Raw genomic sequence first — 17,869 nt, forward strand, 5'->3', positions numbered from 1 at the left:
ATCAATGATCATAAGTCGGTCAGCAATTTGATGTTTTTTACAGATCTCTCTGTTCATATGAATGAACTGAACTTAAAATTACAAGGTTTTGGCAAAAATATTGACGTTATGTTTGGATACATCAAATCTTTTGAAAGTAAACTTAAAATTTTCAAGCGAGATATTGAAACTAAAACTCGTATTTTCCTCAGATGAAAAAGTATTTCGAGAAGGCTACTACAAGTGTAATGGAGTCTATACTTATGTACCAGAATATAGTAAACACGTTCTTTGAACAGTTCAGCGAAAGATTCAACCAATTTAGAAGCCTAGAACAGACCATTAAAATAATTAAGTATCTGGATGTAGTTTACAGTACTTTGGAATTGAATAATTTCCAATGGATGCAAATTGATGATTTAGAGATGCAACTTGCAGATTTTCAAGGTAGCATTTGGACTCGTGTTTGTCGACTTAAGGTCGAAACTTGAAAATCTGGAACGAAATCGTTTGAAACATGAAGAGTGCAACTATGAAGAAGAAATTTTGAGTGCTTGGAACAGAGTTCCTGACACTTTTAGCAATATAAAAAATCTAGCGATGGCTTTGCTAACAATTTTTTCATCAACATATTTTTGTGAGACTTTGTTCTCAGCATTAAATAATATTAAAATGAACAAAAGGAACCGGCTAACATGATGTTAGTGGCGCTTGCTTGGCTTTGAAGTGCACCAAGTATGAACCTGCAATCGAAGAATTAGCAGACAAACTTCAGCACCAAAAAAGTCACTAATTTCTAGTTTTCGTACCATTTGATTATCATTGTTTGTTTGTTTTTTAATTTTTTATTTATTTATTTATTTATTTATTTATTTATTTATTTATTTTATTTTAATTTATTGCTTAAAGTATTCCAAAGGGTATTACATATGTCTCCATTTTATTCCCCCGCCCTAGACAGTCCCCTAGCCTCCCCTATCCCCCAATGTCTTATGTCCACTGGTTATGCTTATATGCATGCATACAAGTCCTTTAGTTGATCTCTTACCCCCCTACCTCCTGCCCCCCAACCCTCCCCGGCCTTCCCGCTGCAGTTTGACAATCTGTTTGAGGCAGGCCTGCCTCTGTATCTATTATTGTTCAAAAGTTTATAATGGTCTCTATTATCCATGAATGAGTGAGATCATGTGGTATTTTTCCTTCATTGACTGGCTTATTTCACTTAGCATAATGCTCTCCAGTTCCATCCATGACGTTGCAAATGGTAATGATTATCATTGTTTTTATTATTATTTTTTCTTAAATGTACATTGTTTTTCTGTTTTTGTTCATTTTATACATATTTTTGGTTGATTTTTCTTTGTTAAATGGCATTTAAATATATAAAATAAATATCAAAAATATAAATCTTTTTTATTATGGTTGCAAATATCAAAAAAATATATGAATATTTCTATATGTGACATGGCACCAGAGTTAAGTTAGGGTTTTTCAAAATTTTTGACACGCCAAGCTCAAAACATTCACCATCACTGCTCTAGGTCCTCAAGTGTTCCAGCAAATGTCTCATCTCACCCCTGGACTTTTAGCAAATCTACAAGCAGCTGCAGGAAGGAGCCATCCAGTAAATGATTTTAAAATATTGCCTTCTGGTGCTTTTGAATTCTCTCAAGGAACATCTTTACCCAAGAAGGCTTCCGATCTTGCTTGACAAGCTCTCCAACATCATTCCCAAACCACTAACTCCTCAGACTTTCCTTTCTCTTCCATTTTAATTTGTACTACTTCAGTATTTTTAAAATGCTTCAACTGCAAATTAACTACAAATCATTGTAAATAATAATACTAAACAATTAGTAACAAATTCTCCATGTTTAAGTTCAATATTCATTAATTATACAGGGTATCCCCCCCAAAATGTATACACACTCTAACAGCCGATAGCTCAATTGTGAAAATGTTGTTTAATATACACTGCCTTTATAATTATTCAAGGTGTGTTTATATATTTTTGGGACACCCTATATTTATAGTTTAATTCATCTTTGGTCTCATTAACTGTTCCTGTAAAACTCATTCAAAAGGCAAAAAGAAACAACAGCAAGTGGAAAGAGAAATAATAACATGCACAAGAGTACATATCATATTAACTATATAATAAAAGCCATATATTCAAATTGTCCCCTTCACCGGGAGTTCAAGCAGGGGCGGGGCTGGCCAACCACCTGCAGCCCGTCCCCTGAGACCAGCCCCACCTGGCAGCAGGTGGCCAGGGAAAGGGAGGCCCCACCAGCAGGTAGCTACTAGGGAACCTACACATGCACTGGGCCTCTAGTTTATTAAAGATTCTAGATATTTTCCTATATACCTAAGATTAAGAATGAAAAGATAAGCAAAAATATCACTTTTGTTAACAGCAACAAGATAAACTTGCCCTTTCATGCATTTCTGCCTGAAGCTGCTGTTCTAGTTCTCTCTTATATTCATTTAACTTTATTTCTAAAGTTCCTAATGTTGGATGCTGAGGGTAAGCACCTGAAAACTGATCATCAATATGTTGAAGCTTCTCAGCTATTAAAAAAACACAAACAGGGCAGAGGACTCAGGGTAGGTGAGCAAGAAGTCTGTTCAAAAGCAAAGAGTACAGGGATACGGACAGGGGGCATCTGCAATTTACTCTGAACCAATTCAAAAAATTGAGATAGATTACTGGATGAACAGAAAGTGATCAAGCAAACATAATACAAACTTACTGGTGAACTGTAAAACTTTCAACTTTTTTGAATGCTGGAAAATTTCCATCATAAAAGTCAGGGGAAAAGAAAGCAAAAGGTAGGTCAGAAAACAATGGCATCTTTTTCCAGTCTCCAAGTGCCAAAGAGTTCTTTTATGGTCTTTGGTGAAAGCTGAGTCACATGTTCAAAACACTGATCTTAAAATGAATCAGAGATTCTTAGTTTTAAGTCTTCCATTTTACAGAGGACACAGGTGCCCACACAGTGTAGGTGACTCCCAGAGGGCTTAGCAACTACACAACGGCATAACTGGGACAAAAGCCAGGTCTGCTATTCCTCTCATTCCAGTGCTCTCTGCAGCAGACCCGAAGCCCTCAAACCAAATGTGGATTAGAATCAAACATTAACAGAGTGCAAAACCCACACGAGAGTGCAATCTCAATCATGTAAACACCAGTGCCCACTAAAAAGTATGCACAGGAAAAAAAGACTGGCAGAATCAGATTAAGATATTTGAATTTATTGTCTAACAAGTTATTGCTTTTAATGAGTAAGGAGGAGCCAGGATTAATCACAGCATTTTAGCCACCTGTTTCCCTTCTGAGCATACGCCTAAAGGCAGGATGGTACTGTATGTAGAAAGGCTGTCCCATGGAAAAGGATCTGGATCATGGACCAGAAAACTTGGACTCCAGTATCACTTTTCCTTCATCTGGTGACCTTGGTTTCCTCAACTATAACATGAAGTGACGGGCCACTGACTTCTCTAGTTTTCCGCAATGCAAATAGTCTAGGATCTTCTCACGTTAATGGCTATACGATAAAGTTAGATGAGTCACAGGGAAGAGCCTGCCAGTTGAGGGGTTGACCCAACAAACAAGAACATGGGCCTTTGCATCCACCTGGTGATCACAGAGGGAGGGGCAGCACTGAAGGTAGGACTGTGCTGACACAATGGGAAATGAGCACTCCACCTGCACACAGTTTAGGAACACACACAACATAGGAAAGCAGATCTTTTTCTTCATTCAAAAAGAAAATAGAAACCTGGAATCAGGAAAAAAGCCTGAAATTACCAAGAGAGTCTTTGCTAGGCAAAATTGCACTTGTCTGAGGGTCCATGTCACAAGTCTCTTTAGCCTGATGATATTCTGCCATTTCTTTTAAAAACTCCACGAGAAAACCTAAAAAACACAATGTACATAGTTTTGTCTCACAACTTTCATTCAACCATTACTCAGTCACTTTATAAATTTTGGACTTATAACATTATCCTGTTGTACGTTATATATCTCTTAAGAATAATTTCTGAAGGAAGTCCTTCCCAAGCATGATACAAAAATCTAGAAGTGATAAAGAGAAATATTTAATAACATAAAAATTAAGAACTTATATATGGCATGAAATAAAGTCAAAAGACAAATGACACACTGGAAGAAAATATTTGCTATAATGAGGAGAAAGCACACTAACTTTCATAATATTAAAGAGATCTAATAAATCAGTAAGACAATTTAATGTCGATAAACAAAATCCTAAGAAAATGCAAGTTAATACTAAAACAAAGGGGTCCTATTTTCCCAATAAGACTGCTAAGATTAAAACTCTGATCATACGTGAAGTGCTGGCAAGAAAGCGGGGAAGTCGGCAGGTTCAATCACTCAGGAGGGAAATTTGTTAGTGTTTGTGTATTCAAAAAGACATGTGTTCTTTAACCTAGTCTTTTCACCTCTAGTAATTCACACAGCTACACTTCCACAGGGAAACAAAGAGTGTACACTGCACACCGCTTCTAATGGCAAAACCCAAACAATAAAACAACAAAATCTCAATCAACAGGTGCTTAATTAACTATGCTCTTCATGATTAATTCATTTAAATATATAATACTAGAGGCCCGGTGCACAAAATTCATGCACGGGGTAGGGGGAAAGAGTGGGGTAAGGGAGTGGTGAGGGAGGATCCCTCAGCCTGGCCTGCACCCTCTCCAAATCAGGACCCCTCGGGGAATGTCCAACTGCCAGGAATGGGTCTAAACCGGCAGTCCAATATCCATCTCCCAATCTGGAACCGCTGGCTCCTATCCGCTCACCTGCCTGCCTGATTGCCCCAACTGCTCTCCCCTGCTGGCCTGATTGCCCCTAATTGCCTCTGCCTCGGCCCTCACCAACATGGCTTTGTCCAGAAGGATGTCTGGAAGACATCCAGTCTGATTAGCGTATTACCCTTATATTAGTAGTAGAGGCCCGGTGCACAAAAATTTGTGCACTTGGGGGGGGTGGGGGGGAAGAGGGGATGCCTCAGCCCGGCCTGTGCCCTCTCGCAGTCTGGGACCCCTCGGGAAATAACAACCTGCTGGATTAGGCCTGCTCCCGGGTGGCAGAGGGCAGGCCCAATCCCTAGGTGCAGTCCCTGGTCCGGCTCAGAGCAGGGCCGATTGGGGGGTTGGGGCACCACCCCACGTCACACTCAAGGCAGGTCTGATGGGGAAGTTGCGGCGCCACCCCCTGTCACGCACAGAGCCGGGACAATCAGGGGGTTTGGGCGCTGCCCCCTGTCACGCACAGAGCAGGGCCCTAATCTGTGTGTGACAGGGTAGAGCCATAACCTCCCCATTGGCCCTGCCCTGAGTGTGACAGTGGCAGCGCCCCAACCCCCTGATGGGCCCTGCACTGTGTGTGACAGGGTGTGGCGCCCCAACCCCCACATGGGCCCTGCTCTGTGTGTGACGGGGTGGAGCCGCAACCTCCCCATCAGCCCTGCCCTGAGTGTGACAGGGGGCAGCACCCCAACCCCCCAATCGGCCCTACCCTGAGCATTACTGAGGGTGGCATCACAACCCCCTGATCGGCCCTGCTCTGTGTATGATGGGGGGAGCTCCCCAACCCCCCAATCGGCCCTGCTCTGTGCATGACAGGGGGGAGCTACCTAACCCCCTGATGGGCCCTGCTCTGTGTGTGACAGGGTATGGAGCCCCAACCCCCCTGATGGGCCCTGCTCTGAGAGTGACAGGGGGCAGTGCCCCAACCCCCCAATCGGCCCTACCCTGAGCGTGACTGGAGGTGGCATCGCAACCTTCTGATCTGCCCTGCTCTGTGCATGACAGGGGGCGGCACCCCAACTCCCCTGTCGGCCCTGCTCTGAGCCCGACCAGGAGCTGCGGTGCAGGCATCTAGGGATTGGGCCTGCCCTCTGCCACCCGGGAGTGGGCCTAAGCCAGCAGGTCGTAATCTCCCGAGGGGTCCCAGACTGTGAGAGGACACAAGTGGGGCTGAGGGACACCCCCCACCCCCGCCAGTGCACAAATTTTTGTGCATCCGGCCTCTAGTAACTATGTAATTGACTAATGCTCAGGCAAACTTAAATACAGCATATTTAAGTTTCAAGTTTTTCAAATACTAACACTGTTCAAGATTTCTTAAAACTTCTGAATAAGAAACTTTTGGACAACTACAGCTAATAGAAAGAGAATTAAAACATAGGGACAACATAAAGAGTGCACCCTAATGTTAATTATGGATTTTAGGTGACAATGATGCCACCATGTAGGCTCATTGACTGTATAAATGTTGATCATGGGGAAGGCTGTGCATGAAGGAGGAGGAGACATACAGAAACTCTCCGTTCTGTTCAATTTTGCTATGAAGCTGCTCTAAAATATTAAGTCAATTTAAAAAATATATGGAAAGTTTGCTATATCTGCCTTTAAGATAAAATGTAACTAATATGTTCAAAGGCAATGGTGTAGGAATACAGTTAAAATAATTAAGAAGTGGTAAACATATGTTTTAATACTTGAGGATTAAAACAGGTTTCAAAAAAATTAATGTATTCTTTATTTCTCTTATCTAAAGAGCACATTTTAGAGATCTAGATTTACTGCCCTGTGTTGCCATCTTGAAATCCTGTGACCTTAAGCAAATTACCCACTTCTGCAGACTCTGGTTTCTCATGTGGGACACAGGTATACCTGCCTATTAAGAGGGTGCTCCTGCCCTGGCTGGCTTGGCTCAGTGAATAGAGCGTTGGCCTGGGGACTGACGGGTCCGGGTTCGATTCCAGTCAAGGGCACATGCCCAAGTTGTGGGCTCAATCCACAGTAGGGGGGCATGCGGGAAGCAGCCAATCAATGATTCTCTCTCATCATTGATATTTCTCTCTCTCTCTCCCTCTTCCTTCCTCTCTGAAATCAATAAAATATGTTTTAAAAAGAAGAGGGCACTCCCTTCCACTGAAATGGTGGAGGACTTCCACTCAATACAGGGTGCATCAATTCGTGAATGACCTGCTTTCTCAGTTGTGTCTAGCTCAATGACAAAAAAGAAAAAAACAAAAAAAAAAACAAATGGGAACAAACTTTCAGGTTTGCTGCACTAGGAATACACAGATTTGCCACACAAATTAGAATCATTTTATTAGAATCGTTTTATTTAGGCCTGCTCCCGGGTGGCAGAGGGCAGGCCCAATCCCTAGGTGCAGTCCCTGGTCCGGCTCAGAGCAGGGCTGATTTGGGAGTTGGGGCGCCGCCCCCTGTCATGCACAAAGCAGGGTGGATTGGGAGGTTGTGATGCCACCCTCAGTCATGCTCAGGGTAGGGCCGATTGGGGGTTTGGGGCACCGCCCCCCGTCACACTCAAGGCAGGTCTGATGGGGGAGTTGTTTTAGATCCATGGCCAAAAGTTAGTACTACTCTGCTGCACACTTTGTCTTACTCTATGAGATAAGCAGCCCATGGATTCTGGCCAGAGAAGCTGTTTTCACCTGCTTCCAAGTGAATTGCTGCTTAGTCAGAACACATGAAGACTCTAACTATCTTCCCTATGAGTCCATTTCAGCAGTCTTTGATTCAGATAGCATGTATAAGAGAAAATTCTGTTGCTTCCTCAACTCTCTGTGGATTGATGAAGAATATGAAAATAATATTGGAAGAAATATTGGGTGCTGGTTTCGATTCTGGTCAAGGGCACATGTCCAGGTTGCAGGACACCACCTCCAGTTGAGGGTGTGCAGGAGGCAGCTGATCAATGATTCTCTCTCATCATTCATTTTTCTATCTCTCTCTCCCTCTCCCTTCCTCTCTGAAATCAATAAAAATATATTTTTAAAAATGCACTTCCATATATATTATTTACATCTCAAGGCACTGTGAAATACAGTAATTTTCCCACATTTTATAAATATGAAAACTTAGGTTCAAAGTGGGTAATTTTCTTCAAGGTTATAATGTGTTAGTTTTCCTTTGAGTTTTAAGAAAACCTCTAAATTAACTGAACTACTGAATATTGTCCTAATCTACTTTGCATATAATCTGGAAACATATTAATTGAGCAGAGCTCAAGACTATGTTGCCTATATCCACGCAACGTATTCATATCAATACTATACAAGCAGGAAACAAATAGAGTTGCTATAACTCTATCTTCTACCCTACACCTGAAAAGAACAAGAGTATATAACTACAAGTTCAGAACAGTACTTACACATCAAAAATCCTATAGTACAAAAGACATTTATACTGAGAAGAATACACATGCTCTGCCAAAGAGCCTTAAAAAAATGCTTTGCCCTAACCCAGTGGTCAGCAAACTCATTAGTCAACAGAGCCAAATATCAACAGTACAACGATTGAAGTTTCTTTTGAGAGCCAAACTTTTTAAACTTAAACTATATAGGTAGGTACATTGTTAGTAACGTAACTAGGGGCCCGGTGCACGAAATTCGTGCTCTGGGTGTGTGTGTGGGGGGAGAGTGTCCCTCAGCCCAGCCAGCTCCCTCTCACATACTGGGAGCCCTCAGGCGTTGACCCCCATCACCCTCCGATCGCCTGATCGGCCCCTTGCCCAGGCCTGACGCCTCTGCCAGAGGTGTCAGGCTTGGACAGGGGACCCCTATTGCCCCCCGATAACTGGCTCTGGCCCCCGCCCAGGCCTGAGGCCTCTGGCCCAGGAATCATGCCTGGACAGGGGACCCCCACCTCCCTCTGATCGCTTGCTCCAACCCCCGCCCAGGCCTGACGCCTCAGCCAGAGGAGTTGACCCTCATCACCCTCCGATCACAAATCACCGGATCGGCCCCTTGACCAAGCCTGAGGCCTCCGGCAGAGGTGTCAGGCCTGGGAAGGGGAACCCCAGCTCCCCACGGTTGCAGGCTCCGCCCCTGCCCAGGCCTAACGCCTCTGGCCTAGGCGTCCGTCCCGGGCAGCGGGGACCTGCAGTGGCAGCGGGGGGCGCCGTGATCGTGGGCTTCGCATTAGGCCCAGGCAAGGGACCCCTAGTTCCCGGGACTACGAGCTTTGACCATGCCCAGCTCCCATTGCTGGCTCCACCCCTACTTCCTGCTATCACTGGCCAGGGCGGCAAAGGCGCCTGATTCTCCGATCATGGCTGCCCCCCAGCTCTTAGCTCCCCCCTGGGTTTCCGATCACTGTCAGTGGCAGGGGGCTTCTTCCTGCTTTCCCTTTCGCCTCCCTGCATTGTGCCTACATATGCAAGTTAGCCGCCATCTTGTTGACAGTTAATTTGCATATGGCCCTGATTAGCCAATAAAAATGGTATCGCCGTATGCCAATTACCATTGTTCTCTTTTATTAGTGTAGATTAGGATACTCCTAAGGCTTAGGAAGAGCCACACTCAAGGGGCCAAAGAGCCGCATGTGGCTCGCGAGCCACAGTTTGGCGACCACGGCCCTAACCGGTTTGGCTCAGTGGATAGAGCATCAGCCTGAGAACTGAAAGGTCCCAGGTTCGATTCTGGTCAAGGGCATGTACCTGGGTAGGGGGTGTGCAGAAGGCAGCTGGTCGATGTTTCTCTCTTATCGATGTTTCTGACTCTCTACCCTTCTTCCTTCCTCTCTTTAAAAAATCAATAAAATGTATTTTTTAAAAAATGCTTATGGCCTTTTATTTTCCAGGACTAAAGGCCTGATGCAAGAAATTAGTGCATAGGTAGGGTCCCTAGGCCTGGCTGGCAATCACGGCTGATCAGGTTCCCTGCTTTCCTGCTCCCTCATGCACCACCACCACGCGGTTCCCCTCTCCCCTGTTCCTGCTTCCCCCTTTCCTTGCTCCCTCAGTACCCCGCCAACACCAGCTCGCTGCCTGCAATTTTCTGTGCGACCCACCGATGGTCAGCCCACATCATAGTGAGCAATCGAATTCCCGGTCTCCTGGGCTAACCTCCAAGGAAACACTTTGCATATTAGCCTTTTCTATATAGATAAAGTCATACAAGAATGTAAGAATGCCACGTAACCTAGGCAAAAATGAGAAATGCAACTGAAGGATGCACAGACCTGGTTATAACCTATTCAGCATTTATATTTCAGATATACTTCTGAAATATATGTAGTAATGAAAACACATTTAAACCAATTCTATTCCTGATGTTACTTTACATGTAAAGTGTATTAGTAAATTATTCTCTGCCAAGATTAAACATTCACCAGGGACTGCTACATAAATTACCCATACATCCAATCATGGGACACTTAAATGGAGGGTTTCAAGGAACTTTTCGGGTCACAGGAAAATGCTCACTATACAACAGTGAACTAAGAATACACACACACACCACTGTGCCAATAATAGCTGAATCAGAAAAGACTCTCTTCCTCTATGTTTTTATGGGTTTTTCAGATAGGTATAAAGTGTTCTGTTTTGTTTTTTAAGTTACGAAAACAATGGGGGGAGAAGGAAAAACTCAGTATTTCCCCTGATAAGTGTAAAATACACGTCTAACTGTATATAGTAATGAAAACACATTTGAGGTAACCCTACTCCTTGCTGTTAATTCATACTATACGTATGTGCTGCCCAAGTGAAACCTTCAGAGCTTTCATTATATTTTAAAGAAAAAAGCTGTCATTCTCCAGACTATTGTACTGTAAGCAGCACACAATGCTTATTATATTGTCTCAATATCCTTCATCCAAACATGACTATTACAAAACCACGTATTAATTCAAGAACCTACAAACCAGTTTCACAAAACTTGCCTTGTTGCTAAAATGTTTTCATTTTATACAGCTACTCGCTCCTACCTGAATGTCAGTCAATAAATCTATTTGAATATGAAGACCGGGCAAACTCTCAACCGTTTGAGAATGCTTTCCAGGATAACGAGTTCTACAAAACATAAAAGCGTCACTCCCCAATACCACCTGCATATCATATTATTTTTAAAACCAAGACCCAGTGGGTTTAAATGCGGACTCCCTGTCACCGCTTCCACTTGTAAAAGTTACAGAACAGATATGCCTCAAGCCGACACCTTGAGGGAGTCCAGGATACCTCGGCGCTTGAAGGTCTGGGACAGCTTTGTGCGTAGTTCGTCTTGACTCAACACGTCATATTTGGGGGGCACGGTGAGCTGGAAGAGAAGATGCCAACGGTTACCAGGCAGGCAGCGGGCACGGGAATTTCTGAAGACGGAACAGTGGCTGACCTGCGGGAAAGCGGGAAAGCACGAAAGCCCAGCGGGGACGGCGCTTGCACGACAACAAGCAAGAAGGTTCGCCTCCTCACCCGCGCACCGGGTTGGTGCTTTAACGGAAACAAACAAGATGCTACATCTCCTCACGTGTGCTCCCAGTACTTTTTCCTCACCTGTCCTCAGAGCCCAACCGCGGGCCGGGAATCAAGAGGAACGGGTATACCTCAAGGCTCTCCCGCCCACTCGAACTAGGAAATGGCGGATAAACACATTTCCTCCCCTCGGCTTGCCACGGGTGAGCGGGTTGTGTACCGGGCGCGACTCTCACCAGCGGCTGGAGAGTAGAGATACGGAGCGAGGCTGTGAAACCCGCGGCCCTGGAAGTGGAGGCACCTCGCGGCGGGTGGGGGCCTCACAGCCGATCCCGCCCTCTCCCCGAGACCCAGCCAGCCCAGCACGGGAATCCGGGAATCCGGGAATCCGGGAACCCAGAGCTTTACAGCCAAGTCAATGCCAACAACCGCCGGAAGCTCCGCCCACTTCTCGCGAGAGCTTGGCCTCTGAGTCCCGCGAGGACCTCTGGGCTAGAGATGGGATTGGAGGAGAAGCCATGTGCTCTGCACCACATCCGGGGCCTGCGGGATCTGGGTGTTAACCCTGTGTCTTCATCCTGTTGGGCCTAGGGCGCTGGACCCAACCTGGCTATCCCCTGGCCAGCTGGTCCCATCACAGCCCAGGCATTGCACCCAGCGAGCTCCGCCAGCTTGGGCTTTGCTTATTTTGCCTTTCATTAAGTCACGCAGTAACCGCGGCACTGTTGCCTTTTGGGACCCGAAAACCCTTTGTAGGGGGCTCCGTCTTGTGCACCGCCGGGTGATTAGCAGCATCCCTGGCCTCTCTGCCCACTAAATGCAGCGCCTCTTACCAGTTCTGACCTTACTGAATGTCTCAGACATTGCCTGATGTTCTTGGAGAGGCAAAAGTCACTGGTTGAAAATCAGTGAGCTAAACTTTAAGTATCTACCTTTTTATCGTTTTTTGGTTTTTGGTTTTCTTTGTACCTCTCCCAAGGAGTAAGGACATATTTTCCATTGATTTTAGAGACTGGAAGAAAGGGGGGGTGGCAGGGGGGGGGGGGAGTCAGGAAAACACCAATGTAAAAGAGACATCTATAGGTTGCCTCCTGCAGCACCCCCATTCCACTCCACTGTGGGCTTGGGCTTGCAACACAGGTATGTGCCCTTGGCCAGGAATCCAATAGGTGACTCTGCTGCTCAGGTTGATGCTCTAACCACCGAGCAACACAGGCCATGGCAAGTACCCACTCTTGTGCATACCGAGGAAGATAAAGGTAAGCTGGCTTACCAAGATGCTGTGGGTGAAAGGGGCCACATGGTAACCTGACAAGCTCAGGGAAGGCCTGTATGATGGTCTTGCAAACTCAAAGACCTGAAGTAACCACAAAGGACGATCGGAAATTAAACTTTAACCAAAAGCAGTGATAGTGGGTAGTTACATTCTAGGACAGTATCTTCACTGAGCCTATCTGTCTTTTTGCATCTATAATAACACTAGAGGCCTGGTGCATGAATTTGTGCACATTGAAAGGAAATTAATTAGAAGAAATATTTTAATATCCCTGTTCACCCTTTCTCAATAATAGAAGTGTCAACCAAATTCATGATCGACAATGACAGATTGAAATGCATGTGATTGCTGCCAATGAGAGCTTTATATGTATCACCCATGTGCGAGTCAACTTAGCCTTTTATAGATATAAAACAAACTTGTTAATTAGAGCTGCTTTCTGATTTAGCTAAACTTTTTCCAGCCCAGTGAAGCACTCCAACTTCTTTTCAGGTAATTGTCAGCAACACAGCAGTAAATATCAACACAAAGAAGCACATTATTATTGTAGATCACGCAGGGAGAACAAAGGGTAAAATATTTAATTTGCAGCAGTGTTTGACTATATTTTGTGCAGTGAAAAAACCTGAAGTCATTTTTAAGGTCCACCATTTCTTTTCTTTATTTCTTTTTGAGCGGGGGAAGGGGGGGTGGAGGGGGGGGTGGGGGCCCACCATTTCTCAATTCTTTTCAGTTGGGTCGAGTTTCTAAACTTTCTAAATCTTCATTTTCTGTTTAATGAAAAGAAAATAGGATTCTACCAAGTCTCCAATCTACCTACTCCACGACTTGTGTGAGGATCAAATGAGATGAGGCACAGGAAAATACTTCACAGACATTTGGTTAACTGTGAATGTTTCTACCTGGCTATAAAGCAACTTGTGTTCCTGGGCTGAAGAAACTTCTAGGAGGCTAGTCGCTAGGGAGAGGAAGCTGGGCATTGCGACATAACGTATTACCCTGACGGCAGGACACTTAGCATATTAGTCTTTTATATAGATAGACTAGTAGCCCGGTGCACAAAAATTTGTGCACTCGGGGGTGAGGGTGAGGGGTGGGGTCAGACCCCTCAGCCCGACCTGCGCCTTCTGTCATGTTCCTGGACCCCAGCCACTCCTGGCCTAGGCACAGGCCTACAGGCTTGGGGCGGCCTGGCTCCCGAGGCCCCATTGTATCAAGAGAACAAAGTCGGCATTAGTTACTGCTCTCACTGAACCCAGTACACTGCATCTGTGCGTACAACTGCCTTGTTCATGTGCCTGCTTCGCCCTACTGAATTACTAACATCTTGAGGACATTGCTCTGTCTTATCCTGCTTCAACTTCAGTGCCTGGCCTGGTGCCAGGGACCTGAGAGGGTTTGCTGAGTGAGTGAGTGAGTGAGTGAATAATGGGTGAGTGAATGAGTGAATGAATGAGTGAGTAAGTGAATGAGCAAGCAGCTACGAGGCGGGAACTTCTGCCGCATTGCCATGACAATGCGGCAGAAGTTCCCGCCCCGCTCCCAGGTGCCTGCTGCAAACCCAGGGAAGTTCCCGCCCTGCTCCCAGCCACCTGGTGCCCCTCTCCTGGCTGCATAGTTCTCGCCCCTCTCCCGGCTGCCTGATGCAAACCCTGGGAAGTTCCCGCCCTGCTCCCAGTGGCCGCAAACCCCTCTCCCAGCTGCATAGTTCATGCAGGGCAAAGGCGGCCCAGGTTCTCCACCTTTGCCCTGCCACCCGGCTCTTGCCTGCTGCCTGGGTTTCCGATCACTGTCAGCGTCAGGCAGCTTCCTCTGTCCTTCCCCTTTCACCTCCCATCATTGTGCCTATGTATGCAAATTAACCGCCATCTTTGTTGGCAGTTAATTTGCATCTCGCCCTGATTAGCCAATGGGAAGCATAGCGGAGGTACTGTTCATTACCCTTTTGTCTTTTATTAGCTAGGATACCCTTGAAATATCTGGGTAACTTGTAACTTCCCTTTTTCTGGGCCCCTTGTGGCACAACCTAATGTGCGTGGGCTCCCAGACAGTTACCACTAATTCCTTCATTGTTCTCATGTTAATTGTTGACTGTTGGCTATCCTACACCCTTCTAAGTATGTGTCTATCATTTTATTTTTTATCCAGTCCCACAGGTTCTCTCCCTCACCCCCAAGACCCCTTTGGTTTCTCCCGCCTCTCTAATCTATCACCAATGAATTTCTTGTAACCTACCTATGTCTCCTCCTTTGGTTGTAATGTATAAAAATAGAAGAAAACCCACCACTCTCCAGAGCACTTTCCCAATCCATTGAGGTACTGCTTCCAGGCACTTGTCGACAGTTTGCTCAAATAGACACAAAATTCTTTACAGGTTTGAATGTTTCTTATGTTAACACGGTAATAAAACCATAGCCAGAGAATGGTATAAGAACTAAGATGCACTGAAGCCTTGCGGGTGTTGTTCAGTGGTTAGAGAATTGCAGCATACCCAAGGGTCCTGGGTTCAATTCCCAGTCAGAGGTACCTACTTTGGTTGCAGTTTGCTCCTCTACTCCCCTAATCCCCAGATTGGGATAATGTGGGAGGCAACCAGTTGGTGTCTCTCTCTCTGCCCTCACTCCCTCCTTTCTACTCTCAGAATCTTTCTCAGCACCAGGTCCTGGGAGTCACTACCAGTTGATTAGAACTGGCTCAGGAAAGGAAACCCATTTGCCATTCCTAGTCCACTCCCTTTTCCATTATGCAGCATATCCTCTTTACAGATGAGATGAAAAACAAAATAAAACAGTTTAAACATCCCCAGTTCCTTCACTAGCTTTTGTGCAGAATATTCCCTAGGCTAGATCCCACCCTTCTCCCAACACACAGTTCAGTTATTGATTCTTTTAAAATGTGATTCCCAGAACTGAGTATGGTCCCCAGGATGATATTATTTGTGAAGAGGACATTGTCTTCTCTTAATGCAACTTAGAATTGCATTAGCTTTTTGGGACCACTGTTTCAGACTGCTGCCTCTTGTTGAGCTTGCAATAAACGAAAATGTGTTTTTGTAGATGCACTGGTCTTAAACTAGGTTATCCTGTTGTGCAGGTTTTTTTTTTTTTAAAGCCCTAGTACGAGACTTTATTTTGCATCCTATTAAATTCTACTTTGTTAATTTCCCACCTAATTCTGCTGGTAGGGGAGATATTTTTGAATCTTGACTTTTGCCATATAATAAATTTGTGGTCTTTAGCATGTTATCTTTGTTTTTATCTGTTTGTTTATATTTTTACTAGTGGCCCGGTGCATGAAATTCATGCACGGGGGACAGTGTGTTCCTCAGCCTGGCCTGCACCCTCTCCAATTTGGGACCCCTCGAAGGATGTCCTACTGCCAGTTTACAGCAGTCACACATCCTTCTCACAATCTGGGACTGCTGGCTCCTAACCGCTCACCTGCCTGCCTGCCTGCCTCGTTGCCTCTAATCACTCTGCCTGCCGGCCTGCTCGACCCCAACTGACCTCCCCTCGCCCCCCGCTGCTGGCCTGCTTGCACCCACATGACCCCCATGAGCCTGATCACCACAAACTTCCCCCCCTGCTGGCCTGCTTGTCCCTCCTTCCCTTCCCACTGGCCTGCTCATCCCCAACTGTCCCCTGCTGGCCTGCTCACTCCAAACTGCCCCCCACCCCCGCTATCCTGATCACCTCCAACTGACCCCCTCTGACGGCCTGCTTGCCCCCACATGGCCCCCCTGCTGATCTGCTTACCCCCAACAGCCCCGCCCCCCACCAGCCTGATCACTCACAACTGCCCTCCCCTCTTGGCCTCTAACCGCCTCTACCTTGGCCCCATCACCATGGCTTTGTCCAGAAGAACATCTGGAAGGTCTCCTGGAAGGTCTCCCAGTCTAATTAGCATATTGCTCTTTTCTTAGTATAGATATATTTGTCTGTAGATATGATTATGATTGCAGATATGAGTAGGATCAGGTAAGGTTTTATAGAATGGGCCTTTTATTACAGATGGTTTGCCAGGTATGCATTTTTTTCTAAAGAAGTAAAAATTACTTTAGAAAATGTTTCAGGAAGACTTTGAGAAATTTACAGTATCTGCTTTTCTTCCAAGAAATTTGTCACTTTTATGCCAGAGTGAGAATTATTTGTATGCTTTGTATGTCAGCATTGGGCCACTGTGAGTGGGGGTTCACTTAGCTTGACTTGAGAGTAATTGTCTTGCTCACTGGCTGGGAGGGAGGGTGTGTGGCAGAGGAGATAAATACTGGGTTCTGGATTACTCATAGATTGCTGATTTCCTGATTGATTGTGCAAGCCCCTCCTTTTATTCATGTCCACCTTCTGTTGACAGACATCTACCCTGGGAGAGAAATTAAATGAAACTCTCTTTCTTGTCATTGTAAAAAGCATTTGATTTCCTAAGGTGTGATAAGGCCACCCAGCCATCCTCAGTCAAGGTACACATTTTCATGGAGGATGTTCCCACTCTTGAATAAAGTAAAACAATTATTTTTTCTTTTAATTTAAACTTTCTTCTATAACTGTTTTCTTGCTACTTAAAAGCTAGTTGTTGTTTTTTTTAAAACTGCTTTCAAAGCTTTTCAAGCTGTATATGTCCTTGGAATGAATTTATAAATAAGAATTGAGCCCGGCCAGTGTGACTCAGTGGGTTAACATCAACCTATGAACCAGGAAGTCACAGTTTGTTTCCAGGTCAGGCCACATGTCTAGGTTTTGGCCTGATCCCTTATACGGGGTGTGTAGGAGGCAGCCGACCAACGATTCTCTCTCATCATTGATGTTTTTATCTCCCTCCCTCTCCCTTCCTCTCTGAATCAGTAAGAATATATTTTAAAGAGAAAGAGAGAGAGAGAGAGAGAGAGAGAGAGAGAGAGAGAGGAGTATATATGTTTATAAATTAAAAAAAAATGTATTTGATGCTCTTAGAAAGTCTTATTTTCTTTCATTAAAACTGTGCAGTATAGGGAACTCCATAGATTCTCTTAATTTGAAGAAAGTTAGAGGGAAAGGTACTAATTCAGAGTTCCATGGGAAAATGTGTCACTTATATCCTGGGGAAGGCATCACTGGATGTGGAGGATGGGCCGTATTTCCAAGTGAGGTCCTAGGTCCTGCTTGCAACTCCCAGCCAGGTTAGAATGTGCCTTCTTCAATCAGGACAAAACAATCACAGTGAGCAGAACATGATTAATGTTTTTTATAATTAACTAGAGGTCTGGTGCACGAAATTTGGGCACTCAGGGGTGAGGGGTCCCTCAGCCTGGCCTGCACCCGCTCACAGTCCGGGAGCCCTTGGGGAGTGGACCTAAACCATCAGTCAGACATCCTTAGCAC

The 17,869-nt window shown here is 45.2% G+C and overlaps 1 pseudogene across 1 annotated transcript in view; it reads right to left on the bottom strand.

The window, feature by feature from the left end:
- Positions 1-17,869, bottom strand: part of LOC308512341 (centriole and centriolar satellite protein OFD1-like) — a 142,439-nt pseudogene that overhangs the window by 48,918 nt on the left and 75,652 nt on the right. The window contains exons 2-4 of the transcript in view: positions 3,791-3,898; positions 2,414-2,550; positions 1,626-1,788 (exon numbers count right to left, since the gene is read on the bottom strand). The product of the transcript in view is annotated as a centriole and centriolar satellite protein OFD1-like (transcript). The remainder of the gene's footprint in view (positions 1-1,625; positions 1,789-2,413; positions 2,551-3,790; positions 3,899-17,869) is intronic.

This window comes from Myotis nattereri (assembly GCF_964212035.1).
Source record: "Myotis nattereri genome assembly, chromosome: Y".
Classification (NCBI taxonomy): Eukaryota; Metazoa; Chordata; class Mammalia; order Chiroptera; family Vespertilionidae; genus Myotis; species Myotis nattereri.